The 16,434-nt window shown below is 41.9% G+C and overlaps 1 protein-coding gene across 1 annotated transcript in view; it reads left to right on the forward strand.

Moving 5' to 3' along the window:
- Positions 1–16,434, forward strand: part of LOC124805757 (lachesin-like) — a 444,942-nt gene that overhangs the window by 270,807 nt on the left and 157,701 nt on the right. The gene's annotated exons all lie outside the window — the stretch shown is intronic.

Genomic DNA, 16,434 nt, shown 5'->3' on the forward strand with positions numbered 1-16,434 from the left:
CCAGGAAAGAGAGTTAGGGGTTGGATACACTATTGTTGTTTCTTCTGTCTAGCGAAAAATTGTCTGTTCAGTGGGCAACTGCCTCTGAAAGTGTTCTGCAGATATGTATCGGATAGCGTACGTTTTGCTGTCATCTAGTGCATTTAGTCAGATGCCCATTCTTATAAGGTGACACCACAAACTCTGTTGATGTACAAAAAAGGGGAGGTTTCCACCATAGTTTCTAATAGAAAGAAATGGTTGTTCCAAGCTACATATAACGTAATGGGTATAAGTGCTATTGGTGACTGAGGACGATATACTGAACAACATTGCATCAGTATTTATGTTACTCGCAGACTAATTATTGTCATATTTTTTAGACTGGGTAGTACCTGCTAGTACATGTGACAGGAGCAAGTAATGCTTATTTTCCCCTTGGCAGCAGGTCAGATATTGAAGTGTCGATGTGCAGGCGCAGTACAGTCAGCCTATACTGACAGACGTAGTCCACTTAGTGGTGCAGTTGCGACCATGCAGACAACATTGGGTCGTAAAGATTGTGATATGTTTGTGGGAAGACGATTCGATGCAGACAAACTACCACACGCCTGGTTTGTGTACATGTGAAGGTAAGACATGTAGAAATATCTGCACTATACCTGTTAGACCGTGTATAATGCAGATACTGTGTCAAATGAGAGCCAACTAAAAGTTTGGGGAGGGTTCTTAAAGTGTCCACTTCACTCGTATAAAGGGAGTAACAGGTATGAGTACAGATACTTCTATTGGTAACTGCGGACAGTGTACTGAGCAACAATGCAACAGTATTTATACCTTTCGCAAACTAATAATGTTAGCTATTAAGAGTGATATGTTTTTTGGTTGGGTAGTATCTCCAAGTACATGACGTAAGAGCAAGCCAATGAATGCTTATCTTCCCCTGGGCAGCAGGTCACATATTGAAGTGTGGATGCATAGATGTAATACAGTGTAGTCCACTGAGTGTTGCAGTTACAACCATGCAGAAAGCATCAGGTCGTTCAGTCTGTGACTTGTTTGTGGGAAGAGGTTCGACATAGAGGAAAAAGCAACCAGCATGATGATGTATGTACACAATAAGGTACTACATGTGTAAACATTGGTATATTGAAGGTATTGTGTGGAAAGAATTTTTGGGGAGTGCTCCCAAGGCGGCCACACAACGCCGTCTGCCCTCAGTCGAGAGACAATGCCAACCGAGCTCGGCGGGGAGACCTGCTTCCAGATGCGCAGCTGCGAAGCGGCCCCCGGAATCGCACCCGCTCGCTAATACGGCTATTTAAACCGCCATTTGTATCGGTTATTGTTCGCCGCGGCCATATCTCTAAGCGGCTCCGGCATAAATCCGCCCCCGCTGCCGCCTCGTATCAGCAAATAAAGGTTCATGACGCGCGCGCGGCCAGGCCCATCGTCGACGGCAGCGGCCGATATTAACTGCTCCCGCCGGCATCAGATGGCAGTAATTTCGCCCAGCTCTACAGTGCGGCCAACCGCGGGCGCAAACACTGCCCAGCCCTGCTCTGTAATTACTACTCGTGGATTCATCAGATCCGGCGTAACGGTCGTTAGGATGAGCGCCAGCAAACTACCGAATTTACGTTAGTTAAAAATTTCGCTGTGTTGTTTACTGTTTTTTCACTGTACATCGCCCTGCTAATTTGCTCTTTTCCCTCTTACATTCTAGTGAATATAAGTACACGCTGCTTGTGAAAATTTTTGAAGTACATGTTTATTCTGTTGAATATTTAATGGCAGGTGAGGTACCTAGCAGTTGTGATCGACTCTTGCTTAAATGGAATTTATAATGTCATGTACTGGAGCCCAGAGTTTCAGAGTGTAAGTGCCCGAATCCAGTTTAGAATTTGAGGTTCGATATCACTCAGCTCCCAGCGTTTGCCTGTCACTTACCACCCCCACTGTTGATTTGTTATCTTGGAAAGTGTTACGTTAGTCAATTTTAATGATACTTTCACTTACAATGAAGTAACAAAAATCATAGCATAGCGATATACACATATACAGATGGGAATAGTATAGCTCACACAAGGTATGAAAGGGCAGTGCGTTGGCGTTGCTAACGTCTGTACTCAGGTGATTCATGTGGAGAGGTTCCGATGTAATTATGGCCACAAGGCAGGAAATAATTCTGAAAGCGGAATGGTAGTTAGATGCAAGGGACATCCCTTATCGGAAATAGTTAGGGAATCCAATACGCTGAGACCCACAGTGCCAAACTGTGCCGAGAATACCAAATTTCGGACATTACCTTCCACCAAGCACAACAGAGTGGTCAACGGCCTTCAATTAACGGTCGAGAGCAGCGGCGTTTGCGAAGCTGACAGTGCCAATAGACAAGCAACACTGCGAGAAATAATCGCAGAAATAAATGTGGAAGGTACGATGAACGTACCGTACAGTGCGGCGAAAACTGTCGTTAATGGGCGATGGGAAAGATTTGACTGCCTTTGCTAATAGCACTACATCGCTTGAAGCGGCTCTCCTGGACTCGTGAACACATCGGTGGGTCCCTAGACGACTGGAAAACCGTGGTCTGGTCAGATGAGTCCCAATTTAAGTTGGGAAGTGGTGATGGTAGGGATCGTGTGTGGCGCAGACGTCAAGAAGCCATGGACCTAGGTTGTGAACAAGGTAACAGTTCAAGCCGGTGGTGATTTCATAATTGTGTGGGTAGCGTTTACGTGAAATGGATTGGGTCCTCTGGTCCAAATTAGAGACCATTTGAGCCATTCATGGATTTGACGTTCCCAAAGAATGACGGAACTTTTATGCATGTCAGTGCACTATGTCACTGTTCCACAAATTCAGAATTGTTTTGAGGAACCTTCTGGACAGTTGGAGCGAATGATTTAACCAGTTCGTCCGACATCATCCCATCGAACATTTATGGGACATAATCGACAGGTCAGTTCGTACACAAACTCCTGCACCGGCAACGTTTTCGCAATGATGGACGGTCGTAGAGGTAGCTTGGCTCAGTCTTTCTGTAGGAGACTTCCAACGAGTTGTTGCGTCCATGCCATGTATAGCTGCTGCACCACGCCAGGCAAAAGGAGGTCCGATACGTTATTAGGAGATATCCCACGGCTTTTGACATCCCATGTTTACAGGTTTCCTTAAAGCATGTTCCTTTAGACCGCTGTGTCAGTCGGTTCAAAGGCCGGAAACAGAGAACGACAAGCTTCCTCCAGACTGTACACAACGAAGCATTGCGGTGTTTACAGAGTGAATCTGCTCAACGGTCGGAATCAGGGAATGGTATACTATCTCCATTCTGCTTAGGGAAACGCAAACCAATATTCGCATTGAGGACATCTCTGAATTACATTATGCAAACGAACCTCCCCGGTTCTCTCACGCTGCAGAGAATACACAGGCAACAGTGGTCCAGTATAAAGTTCTTGTACAAGCACATTATGTCGTGATACGAAGAAGTAGTTCAAAAATGCTCCTTGGCAACTCTGAGCTAATATTTTTATTAGGGAAAAGCTGTTGTCGTATAAAAACGCAGTAGACTTCAACCCTTGCTCAAGTGAAAGCAGTGGTGGCTGTTCATGCGATCCATAGTTGATTATTCACTAATTAGCCATAAAAGGGAGTGAATACTTAGGAGAAAATCGGCGTTCAGAGCAGCTCTGATTTAATAACCTACATGTTAAAGAATTTGTAGCGGATGCCGAAATGTACAGGATGGTTATGATTAAAGTGCACCTACTCACTGAGGTTCAATATGGGCTGTAATTATAGTATGACAGCGAAACATGGTAGATATTCTAATTCGTCAATGCACAGTCAATTTATTTTCGGATTTTCGGGAAAAGATTAGTTCCAATTTTTGCAAATCTGGTGCTGTGAATGCAAGAAAGACATAGAAATGTTTCTATATGTAATGGATTAGGATCGGAGCGTGGACAGAAAATGTCAAACAAGCGAGAAGGCATAATTCTCTTTTTTTTATTAACAACTGCTTAAACAATTTGATCAACATGAGCAGTGGAGACGTTAAAGAGATGCTACGTCCGTAAAACGATGAGATCAACAGCTGCTCGCAGCAATTACGATGGAATCTGAGAAACGTGTACCTGTGCTCGTATACTGGCCTTCACATCAGGCAAAGTTTGCCCCTAAATGCTTTCTTTGAGGTACATTCGCAGAGCCAAACATCACATGGATTCAGATTAGGTGATCTTGCGGGACACGCATCTGGAAAAATCTCTCGAGATAACACGTTCTTGGAAAGATGCATTACGCATATCTTTCACTTGGCGAGCGATATGAGATGTTGCCCAATCTTGCATCAGAACTGTGGGTTGCACAAAGTTGCGCTCTTCCAGCCCAGAAATCACATGTTGTACAAGAAGCTCTAATGTGCAGAACTCACGGGGCAACTGGCAGTCCCTCTGTCTTATCTTCATAGATAAACATACGGAGAATAAAGGTGCACGTGAATTCACACCACACAGTCACAAACGGCGATGGCAATACAATGGCTCTTCGTACATAACATGCGGTTTAACAATACCCCAAATCCGGCAGGTCTGTGTATTTACTGCACGCTGTAGTACAACACAACTTCACAGTTAATCGAACTTCATGAAATGAAATCGTCATAAATTTACCGGGGATTTGATGAAATTATGCGAGGTAGTAAATGTAGTCTTGTGAAAGCCTCCCAGGGATGGAAACAGTCTAATTTAAAGTTTTGTGGAGTTTCAAAGTCTCCTATTTAATCATTTAATTGCAAGAAGAAGACTGTGGTAACAAAGACAATTCGCAGTTTCTTTTAAAGATTAAAAGCTCTTCAAACTGAGGCTTGTAAAGTTTTGCTTAGTAAATGATCACATTGCTGCCTGTAATAAATTCTAAAAGGTGAGTCAGTTTCCTGCAATTTTCTCAACATTGTGTTTCACTGTAGTAAAAGTGGAAAACTGCAATAGTAGAAAATTATATGTTCATGATTGCTAATTGTTTGTCTCTCTTGTGTATTGGAAGTGCATATTAATTGTATAACATGATCCACAGTTTGTCTATTGTGCTAATGCTATGTAGCAAGTAACGGGAGGACCACTATTTATGAAAACTATAATTTCTTTATTCAAAAGATAGTGAGAAGCAACCTGTTAGTGGATTACAATTAACTCTCATTTTAAATAGTAAAGTGTTTAACTGAGAGAGACTTAACCTCTGTCCAATTTATGATCCTGCAGTGAATGTTAATAGTACAGGGCTATTACAAATGATTGAAGCGATTTCACAGCTCTACAATAACTTTATTATTTGAGATATTTTCACAATGCTTTGCACACACATACAAAAACTCAAAAAGGTTTTAGGCATTCACTAATGTTCGATATGTGCCCCTTTACTGATTCGGCAGACATCAAGCTGATAATCAAGTTCCTCCTACACTCGGCGCAGCATGTCCTCATCAATGAGTTCGAAAGCATCGTTGATGCGAGCTCGCAGTTCTGGCACATTGTGTCTGTTCACTTCACCATTAAGAAAAAATGTTGCTTCATCACTGAAAACAAGTTTCGCACTGAACGCATCCTCTTCCATGAGCTGTTGCAACCGCGCCGAAAATTCAAAGCGTTTGACTTTGTCATCGGGTCTCAGGGCTTGTAGCAATGGTAAACGGTAAGGCTTCTGCTTTAGCCTTTTCCGTAAAATTTTCCAAACCGTCGGCTGTGGTACGTTTAGCTCCCTGCTTGCTTTATTCGTCGACTTCCGCGGGCTACGCGTGAAACTTGCCCGCACGCGTTCAACCGTTTCTTCGCTCACTGCAGGCCGACCCGTTGATTTCCCCTTACAGAGGCATCCAGAAGCTTTAAACTGCGCATACCATCGCCAAATGGAGTTAGCAGTTGGTGGATCTTTGTTGAACTTCGTCCTGATGTGACGTTGCACTGTTATGACTGACTGATGTGAGTGCATTTCAAGCACGACATACGCTTTCTCGGCTCCTGTCGCCATTTTGTCTCACTGCGCTCTCGAGCGCTCTGGCGGCAGAAACCTGAAGTGCGGCTTCAGCCGAACAAAACTTTATGAGTTTTTCTACGTATCTGTAGTCTGTCGTGACCATATGTCTATGAATGGAGCTACAGTGAATTTATGAAATCGCTTCAATCATTTGTAATAGCCCTGTAATGTTATAAATATCATTCAATTTGAACAAGCCCAGAAAATAACAGTGTGTTCCGGTATCTGTTATATTTTTGCCAATAGTTTGTGCTGCTCTAGCTGTTAGCTTCAATCTTACTGTAAACACATGTATGTGTCAGAGTTCATTGCACTCGCGTGTGACAAAGTATAGGTTGTGTTTATCCATTAAAGTTACTAACAACTATTTTCTTGAACAAGAATGTTAATCATTCTCTTGCCTAATTAGGCTGGCGACCGTTTTCTTTACCCGTTAAGCAGTGCAGATAGGCAAAGTTTTGTTTATTACTGGTCAAATATTTACGTAATTCTGACTTTCATTTCCGATGAGTCATCCCCGTTAGGTACAACTCGGTCAACACAACAAAATTCCTCTCAGAGGGTAACACTGCTCTGTTGCTTTATAGTATAATTGTTTTAACTAGATAGTTATATTTCATTACCTGCCTCATGTTTTAAGGTTCTGGCTTAGCAGTAGCAGACGGTAGTGGTATACACTTTTCAGACCTTTCAGTCGGTGACACTCTATCAAGTCAGCACTGTAATTACTTCCATTCACACCATACAGGCCGGCCGAAGTGGCCGCGCGGTTCTGGCGCTGCAGTCTGGAACCGCGAGACCGCTACGGTCGCAGGTTCGAATCCTGCCTCGGGCATGGATGTGTGTGATGTCCTTAGGTTAGTTAGGTTTAACTAGTTCTAAGTTCTAGGGGACTAATGACCTCAGCAGTTGAGTCCCATAGTGCTCAGAGCCATTTGAACCATTTGAACCACACCATACAGTTCCGCTAACAGCGCACTGTCTTTCTTGATGATAACCATGCTGTTCGCTAGAAAATAAGCTATGATTTATCAAATGACAGCGTGGCTGTTATACCGTCATACAAACATTGTACAGCGCCAGATTTGTACGTGGTGGCCGAAACTGGAAATAATTTGTATCCCTGCGTGAACCGTTTCCGCATTAACGCATTAGCTTATCTGCCAATTTTCGTTTCGATAGATAATTATAGCCCACACTGGACCTCCGTGAGTAACTGTATCATAATTGTAACCACCCTGTTTGTTGGTTGATTTGGGGGAGAGGAGACCAAACAGCTTTATCATCAGTCCCATGCAATCAAAGAAGGGTGAGGAAGGAAGTCGGCCGTGCTCTTTCAAAGAAACCATCCCAGAATTTGCCTGAAGCGATTAAGGGATATCACGGAAAACCTAAACCAGGATGACCGGACGCGTATTTGAACCGTCGTCCTCCCGAATGCACGTTTAGTGTGCGAACAACCGCGCCACCTCGCTCGGTAAACCGCCCCGTAGAACAGGCAAAAACAACTTAGGCGACGAAGATTAGGCGTTCATGAATAAGGTGGTAGGTCTAATAACCAATCAGAATAATCGCAGACGATAATAATAGTGGGGAAACTGATGACATAACTTGGAATGAAGTGGAAGAAGCCATAAAGAGGATGAAAGGGGGCAAGGCACCAGGTTGGGACGAAGTAACAGTGGATATGATACGAGCAGCAGGAGAAGTAGGAACCCAGTTGCTATACAGAGTGCTGAGGGTGGTGTGGAAGGATAACAGAATTCCTGAGGATTGGAAGAAAGGAATTATAGTCCCAATCTTCAAGAAAGGGGATAAAAGGAGATGTGAGAACTACAGAGGAATCACCCTGCTATGCCACTGTGGAAAAATCTATGAAAAGATCCTGGAGAAGAGAATAAGAAGCAGTATTGAAAGTAGACTACAAGAGGAGCAGTATGGTTTCAGACCGGGAAGATCAACAACGGACCTCATATTTGCGGTAAGGCAACTGCAGGAAAGGCACTATGAGTACGGGAAGGACTTAATCATGGCCTTTTTAGATATTGAGAAGGCGTATGACAGTATCTATAGGGACAAGCTCTGGGATGTGCTGAACGCAAAAGGGATAGATGAAGAGATAACACGAAAAGTCAGAAAAATCTGTGAGGGAAGTGAGAGATGTGTGAAAGTGGGGAGGGAACGTACTGCATGGTTCAAGCTGGAAAATGGGCTGCGACAGGGAAGTGCACTTTCGCCTTTATTATTTATTATTGTTATGGATGAAATCCTACAGCAAGTATCAGATACAATTGGAGATCATAAAATGAAAGCAGTGCTTTTTGCCGATGACCTGATGTTATGGGGAAATTGCGAGAAGGAGGTGCAAGAGCAGTTAGATGTATGGGAGGCAACGGCAGCACAATATGGAATGCATTTCTCTGCAAAGAAAAGTGAAATAATTGTCACAACAAGGAAGAAGAATAGGCCAAATGTGGAAATAACTTGTGGAGGGGAAAAACTACAAGTGGTAGAGAACTTCAAGTACCTGGGAAGCATGATTGAAAGTAAGGGGGAAAACGCGATGGAAATAAATGAAAGGTGCAGAAAAGCAGGGCAGTTCTACAAATGCATTAGGGGGCTTATTTGGAGCAAGGAGGTGCCACAGAAATCCAAGGGAATTATATACCGAACCTACTTTGTCCCCATATTGGCATACGGAAGTGAGACATGGGTAATGCACAAAAGCGACAAAAGTAGAATACAGGCTAGTGAAATGAAGTTCCAGAGGAGCAGGTTGAGTGTAACAAGACGAGACAGATTGCGAAATGTGTATGTGAGGGAAAGACTAAAGGAGGAACCAGTACAGGACAGGATTGAAAAATCAAGACTGCAGTGGTATGGACACATGAAGAGAATGGATGAGGGAAGAATTCCAAAGAGGATGTTTGACCTGCAACTGGAGGGGAAGAGGCCCAGAGGAAGACCAAGAGATAGATGGGTGAAGGGAGTGAAGGAATGTGTGATGAGAAGAGGAGAGAACTGGACGAAGGTGGAAGAGGGGGAATGGTGGAAAGACAGAACACGATGGAGAGGCTTGTGTTCCCGACAGACCCAGCCAGTGGCTGGAAACTGTCCAAGATGATGATGATGATGAATAATCGCACCCTCCAACACCCGATGCTGCTAACGATAACGACGAAAAGTTACCTACATGTCGTTCATCTATTTCTTAATCCGTATTCAATTCCTTATCATCGATTCTAATCACTTCGCACTATACGAGAACTACGTACATCACCACAAGACTATTCACTGACGACGCTGTTCTTTACAGGGAAGTATTGTCTTCGGAAACAGTATGGAACTGCAGAAAGATTTGGACAAAATTTCCACTATGTGTAATAATGGGAGCTCTCAATGTGGAAACATTGTGCCAAATGCCTACTACTTAGATAATAGATACTACAAACAGTATTACGGAAGAGGATTTCTAGATTTATATTTGTTGGAATGCTTCTGGGAATATGTAATAGTCAGTCACAAAGTATTTTAGGAGGTAGACTCACTTGTTTAGAAGACTAACAGATATCCAAAGAGAAAGAAATACCTGAACTTTATTGTCTGACCAAGTCAGTATTATGTTTCTTCCAGTCCAAGATTTCATCAGTACGTACACAACTACCTAGTTTACTGAACCATGTTCACATATTACATCAATCTTTTATATGTCACTATTTGCTGTACAGAAATGAATATTGTGTGTTTTCTCATTTGGATATACCGATACATGAAGCAGACCAACTAGTCTGCCTCATGTATCCGTATATCCATATGGTTTATAAATGTTAAGCTACGTTCAGATCCGATGATGGCACCTTTAGTGTGTTTGAAACCGGTTATCCAGTAAACAGTATTTAAGCGATCTTGGCTTTTGAATTATTTCTACAACAGAGTGATCGCCATACTGCGCGTTACGTGTTCACTGCATGAAAGTGAAGAGTTAACGAATACTTTGTAATGAATGCGTATTTCGACAATAGCGAATACATTCGATACAAAATTTAATCGTTACTTTTACAGCCCTGCTCATGAATTAGCTAAGGTACTGAAGCAAGTTTTTTTTTTTTTTTTTTTTTTTTTTTACATAAGAGGTGTACATTTCCAACGGCATTCAAAACTGTTGCTTAATGCGTGTACAGTGATACACTTCCTAATGTTGGCGTTGAATCTTTTCGCAAAAATAACCGAGAAATGAGCTACAATTGAAGGACAAGGCTACCTCAACCGGCACTTGTGATATGAATACCGACAAGACGGGCTCTCAGGCTAGAAGATACAACAAATTTCTCTTTATAGACTGTGTAAAATAGTTAATAGCAGCACAACTGTAATAGACAGCTACCTCTTTCTATCGACATCCTATAAGTATACGAGTGCTCTACCCAGTCGTTCTGAGAGTTGAATTTAAAAGTGTCGATACTTCCAAAGGACGGACCAAAGCAGAACATGTCAATAATGTTGTGCACACAGCTTCCATGGAGAAATAAGCGTATGTTATGCATTTTATGTACCACTACAAGAATTTCCAATTGCCACTGAAATTATTTAAACATTTAAACGAAAAACACAAAAAATGACTTTCGTATTTTGGTGCATGAGACACTGACTAATGCTCATATACCGACTGTGTTCCTTTCACCAACTAGAAAATCCACATCTGGCCGCAGCTTGAGGGAAAAAAATGTGACGACTAGCGGAGAGATTATAGGACACTCCGTACAGTAATTAAGGCAGCTAGGTTGATTTTTCAGTTAACCAGGCAAGGCATTTTCGCGATAAGACACTAACTTCATTTTTTAGACCATGATATTCAAAGCTCCATGTAGACATCCAAATATCCGGTTTCTCATAGTTTCCCTACATCTTCAGCTGAGTAATGAGGTGAATTCCTTGTAGGAACCCTGACAGGTTCCTGTTTCCGCTCGTAGCTGAGCTATAGACCCTTCCGTGAGCACAACATGGACGATTAGCTTTATCGATGGATGAGACTTTTTTGTAGGAAACGACTATCACCACCTGCTGTACTGGGTATTTAAATCATCACCAATATACAATCATGCTCATAAATTAAGGATAATGCTGATACTTTTTCAAACCACGTTCTGGTGGGTGGTTTCGGGTTTAAATCACCTCAGGGATGACCATGCGGTGCATTTCACCTGCGGCCGTCGCACGGTGGTGTTGGCAGCAGTCCACATATGCAGAGGTGTGTTAGTGCATATCAGAGTATGGTGTAGCGAGTAAGTGTGCAGACGTTTTCAGACGTGCTAATGGTGACTGTGTTTTGAAAATGGCTCAAAGACCACATATTGATGACGTTATGAGGGGCAGAATACTAGGGCGACTCGAGGCTGGTCAAACACAGCAGGTCGTAGCACGGCCCTCAGTGTGCCACAAAGTGAGATCTCAAGATTATGGCAACGATTCCAACAGACAGGAATCGTGTCAAGGCGCTACAGTACGGGACGTCCACAGTGTACAACACCACAAGAACACCGATATCTCACCATCAGTCCCCGCAGGCGGCCACGGAATACTGTAGGTAGTCTTGCTCTGGACCTTACCGCAGCCACTTAGAACTACTTAAACCTAACTAGCCTAAGGACATCACACACACCCATGCCCGAGGCAGGATTCGAACCTGCGACCGTAGCAGTCGCGCGGTTCCGGACTGAACGCCTAGAACCGCTAGACCACCGCGGCCGGCAGATCGTCTAATGTGAATCGAGTTCGCTTCCGCTCTTCCAGACCCTGTATTGCCTTCGTACAATACGAATCAACCGAGTTCTCTGCTCGGTCGTGAGAAGACTCTTTGATCAAGTTTTGTAACTAATTGTTATTTAAAAAAAAAAAGAGTATCCGATTCAGGGGAGAGGCGTCCCGACATTGGCATCGCACCGGCGTGATGTTAGCGTCGCATTGCCATAACGCCACACTCGCTTACATAGTTTAATTACAGCTGTGAATCAATTTTGTGTAGCTAATTTTCAAGCATTAACTAACAGGTAATCATTTATAAAGTAATTGTCAAAGGATTGAATGTTGCGTTTGCTATACGGTTCCAGTAAGAGCAAATGGGAATATTCCGCGCGATTTATAATCACTGACACTGAATTTGCAAGAATAGTTGAACCAATAACTTCCTTCAACCATTAAGATCAGAACACAACTTCAAAACACATTTTACACCTAATATTGCAATTAGGAAGCCCCTTTGTATCACTTATTCCACCAAATACTCACTAATACGTTTATGTCAGTTCATTCTCTAGTATGTTTAGGTAACAGTGATCATCCACAAAACGGAAGTTGAATTACCTTGTCCCAGCTGAAACTTAATATCATGCAAATAAATAGAAGTTTGCAGATAGTAGATATGTGCTTCATTTGGCTTGAGCAAGTGTGCTTAATACGGCGGCGACTCTACACGCGCTGCTTTGTGTAACAAATCAAGGGGCTAGGAAGCAATAAAGGTATTGAAGCAAACATTTTGTTACGTATCGCTCTCAAACAACACAATTGATTCTGAAAGCCCACATGGATTCTCAAGAAGTGAATACCATATCAGGTTCTTGCAATGAGTAACGAAACGGCACACTCGCAATAAACTGCCTCCAGCAAGACAAAAAGTCAGTTGCAGGTCAGGATAGGATGAAATGTTTGAATCTACAACACGACGGATAGAACAGATTACGTTCGCTACTATAATTATCTGTTTCCACTTAAACAGTGAGCAACCTTTGTGCTTACATTAAACAGAACAGCACGTGCCCAAAACCAGAATCAGGCCTCCAAGCAGAAAAGCAACAGCAACAGAATGGCGAATGCCCATTCAAACTAAAAGAGCCTCGTGTCCTTAAAAGCGGGAAGACTTCTCATCAGCTGATGCCAAAACAGAGCTCCTAACGTGCGAAATGCCTCATTGGACACACGAGGATACCACTCAGACAGCTTATTTCGACTAATCGAAGCATCATGTGGCAGAAACTCGCATAGCATTAGAAAGATAACGGTGCGGTTTAGGAGAATCAAATATATGGTGAGCAAAAATGAAATTTCTAATGAACAGGCAACTTTCAAGTCAACTACCATCTTTTACAGAGCAAACTTAGAGAACTCCTGCGGATAGCACAGCTTACTGTGTGAAGTAACCTCTGGCTTCCGCATGATGGACCTCAAGCATCTTTCAGTACTGATACGCAAACACGGCTAATTAACAGTCCACTTCGGGGAACATTGGGTAGGAAGCTATATACTGCAGTCTAAACAGTATGTTCCAGGATGTCATGCCTGATGGGTACCTCACGAACGTTACTGTCTAAAAGAAATGTTCATTCCAAAACTTTATCCTAAGTGTTTAACCCAGTTCCTCCAATTCTTTTGCGTCATCAAGAATCCCTTTGCGCAGCCACATCAAGAGCTTACCGTGCTGTTTGGACTGACCTGTGCAGTATTGTGCTGCCGAGAGACATATCTTGTGGTATTCCGTCGCAAAGGAAATGCAGTGTGGAGTGATCCCTACAAAACTAACGTAGCTCCAGCTGCTGCAGGAAATGAGATATGCTGGTGATACAACTATACAGTCTTTTATTAATATAGGCAGAGATCCTACAGACTTCTTCATGAGCAAGTGTGAAGTTTTCTGATTTTTATTTCTTACATGAATCTTCCAGAAGAAAATAGCAGAGAGTACCGATACAGAAGGCTCTGACAGGTATTTCCGAGATATTAACGTTTTACAAAAAAAAAAAAAATAAAACAAATAAATAAATAAATAAAAAATAAAAATAAAATAAAATACACAACTGTGACGAGGATACGATACGGTGAAGAATTAAATTCAAATATCCACTCCAGAGAGAACGAAGAAGGAAAAAGTAAAGTATTTTAAATACTCTATCTACAGTCTGCGTAAACAAACAATGGAGAAAATGTTTCTCACATACTGTGAAAAACGTAAAGAAACAAACTCTGTGGAAATTTCAAGGCTTTTGTCGTACATAGCAGGAACATTGAAATACTCAGAAAAATTGTTGTTTACCCTTCGTTCCATTTTAAAAGGTACGCAACTAGATTTGCAATAAAGGACTTACTACGAATGCCGGATATTTACGACATAACGGAACTTCTTGGACTAAACAGAACAAAACAGTCGTCCCCGCAGCTCGCCCACGCATCCATTTATCGATGTGTGTATGTATGTGTGTGTGTGTGTGTGTGTGTGTGTATGTGTGTGTGTGTGTGTGTGTGTGTGTGTGTGTGTGTGAGCAAGCCTCTTAAGGCAACACGACCAGCGAGTAGGAGGACAAATAAAACTAACTCTCTGGACTCAGCAATGGGCATTGTGCACGTAATGCAAGCATGCTAAACTCAAAAGGCAAACTCGAACTGAATAAGCGAAACGGATGTTTCTGAAGCATAAATGAAAAGAAAAATTAATTTACTATTAAACCAAAGAGTTAAACGTTAATTGTAATGCTTTCTTCCATAAACGCTTTACATTTTCATGAAAGTGCGGGTTTATTTCAAATGCGCACTAGAGTAATATATTTCCTATTCAGAGGGCTATCTTTTTTCAGTGTTTACTTTTGAAACTCATCAAAGGTGAAAGTAAGTGATTCTGAATCTGAAGAGGAAACTTATTTCTCTTCTTGATTGCAAATAAACACTCATACAAGAAAAAGCTTCCATACATGAATATATTTTCCCATGTGAATTTTCTGGTCTTCTCCTATCTTCTGTAGCCTGCACGCTTGTAATATCCCAGTTCATCTACATGATTTAATTCTGCCTTGTATCAGTGTCATTGGACCCCAATTTTCACATCTCGCATCTGATACGTACTGAATCCGTAACTGTTAAAAGCCGAAAGAAAATAATTCGGTTAGCTACACTCTTTGTTTCATACTGATTTCAGAGACTTTAAGTCGTGCTGCGTATGTCTCGTAAACTATAGTTTGCTTCCATAGTATTTTGCCTATGTTGCATATCGAAAACATGTAAAATCCAGTCCTCAACTGATTTTATAAAACAAGCTAATTCACTTTTCAATATACTGTTCCCCCAAGTTTGTAACGCTCTGTTGCTTTCTTTGCAGTTTTATTTGAAATCATGTAACATTTTTACTGTATCACTCATGATGGATAATATTGAAACCTTATAGCGTTAACAAATGGCTGCGTCTTTAATTATAGTTATTAAGAAATGGCGTATTTCCGGTATTAAGGACCAGAATTACTTACGAATTATGAAGCACGATAACCACCGTTCCACTGCCTATTACGAAAAACCAGAGTATACACTTTCCGACTCACTTCAGGAAGCAGAAAACTGATGTAATTTAAACATTTAAATTTAATGAAATAAAGAAACTAAACATGACAACTGACGCAGTGCATATAATGAAGCTCAGGTCTATCATGAATTTCATTTTGTTTTACTTCATCTGTTGTTTCATTCCGGTTGTAGAAGGAGAGACTGCTGTAAGTACATAAGCGATTTTTTGGAAAGCTATGTTTAAATTCATTTCACTTGCAAGAAGAAAGAGATAGTCGTGCTATAGTACCAGTAACCATATCTTTGAAAGGCAATGTAAAGAGGCCCAAAACAAGCTGATTTTCCTTTTTATTTGGAGACAAAAATATTGAAAAACATCCATATCTTACAGTCAAATAGTCTCTGCTGTTTTAATTACAGTTCTCTTAATGTAATATCCTACAGTAAAACGTTCCGAATGTTCAACTATTAAATCTGATAGGACAAACCTGGCATGTTCTGCTGCTTTATTTTCTTTTGACCTTCCACCAAACTTGAAATGTTGGTTTTTGGGCCTGTCTTCCGATCTTTCAGGCCATCTTGTCCCATTTATCTCACTTAAGCATCCAATATTACCACGTTTAAGTAAACTCGATCTCTGTCTGTTTGGTTAACATTTTTCAATTCAGTTTAATGTCCTGACGAGCCAGGAACCTGAACTTTTAAACTGGCTCAGGATTGCAGTGCAATATTACCTCGCTTTCTGGTCGGTCTTTTCAGTAAGAGTGGTGTGGAAGTGAGAAAGGCTGATAACTTCTGACATCTAGGCTACCCATTATGACCAGTGCGTTGTACAGGTAGTATCAGAATGCAGTTGAGGAGGTGTATGTGCACGACTGACCAGAGGGAGGAAGAGATGGATAGATGAGTGAAGGTGAGTTTAGGGAAGACAAGGAGGTGGGTGGAGGAGATGGACAGAAAGAATTGGGGTATGAGTAGATGGACAGACTACGATGGAGAGAAGGAAATGAAAAGAGAGAGGGGATGGAGGGAATGGACAAAGAGAGTAGGTGGAGATGAACGGGGAAAAAGTGTAGGAAGGGATGGACAAGGGAGGGG

Source organism: Schistocerca piceifrons, chromosome 7 (genome assembly GCF_021461385.2).
Source record: "Schistocerca piceifrons isolate TAMUIC-IGC-003096 chromosome 7, iqSchPice1.1, whole genome shotgun sequence".
Taxonomy (NCBI): Eukaryota; Metazoa; Arthropoda; class Insecta; order Orthoptera; family Acrididae; genus Schistocerca; species Schistocerca piceifrons.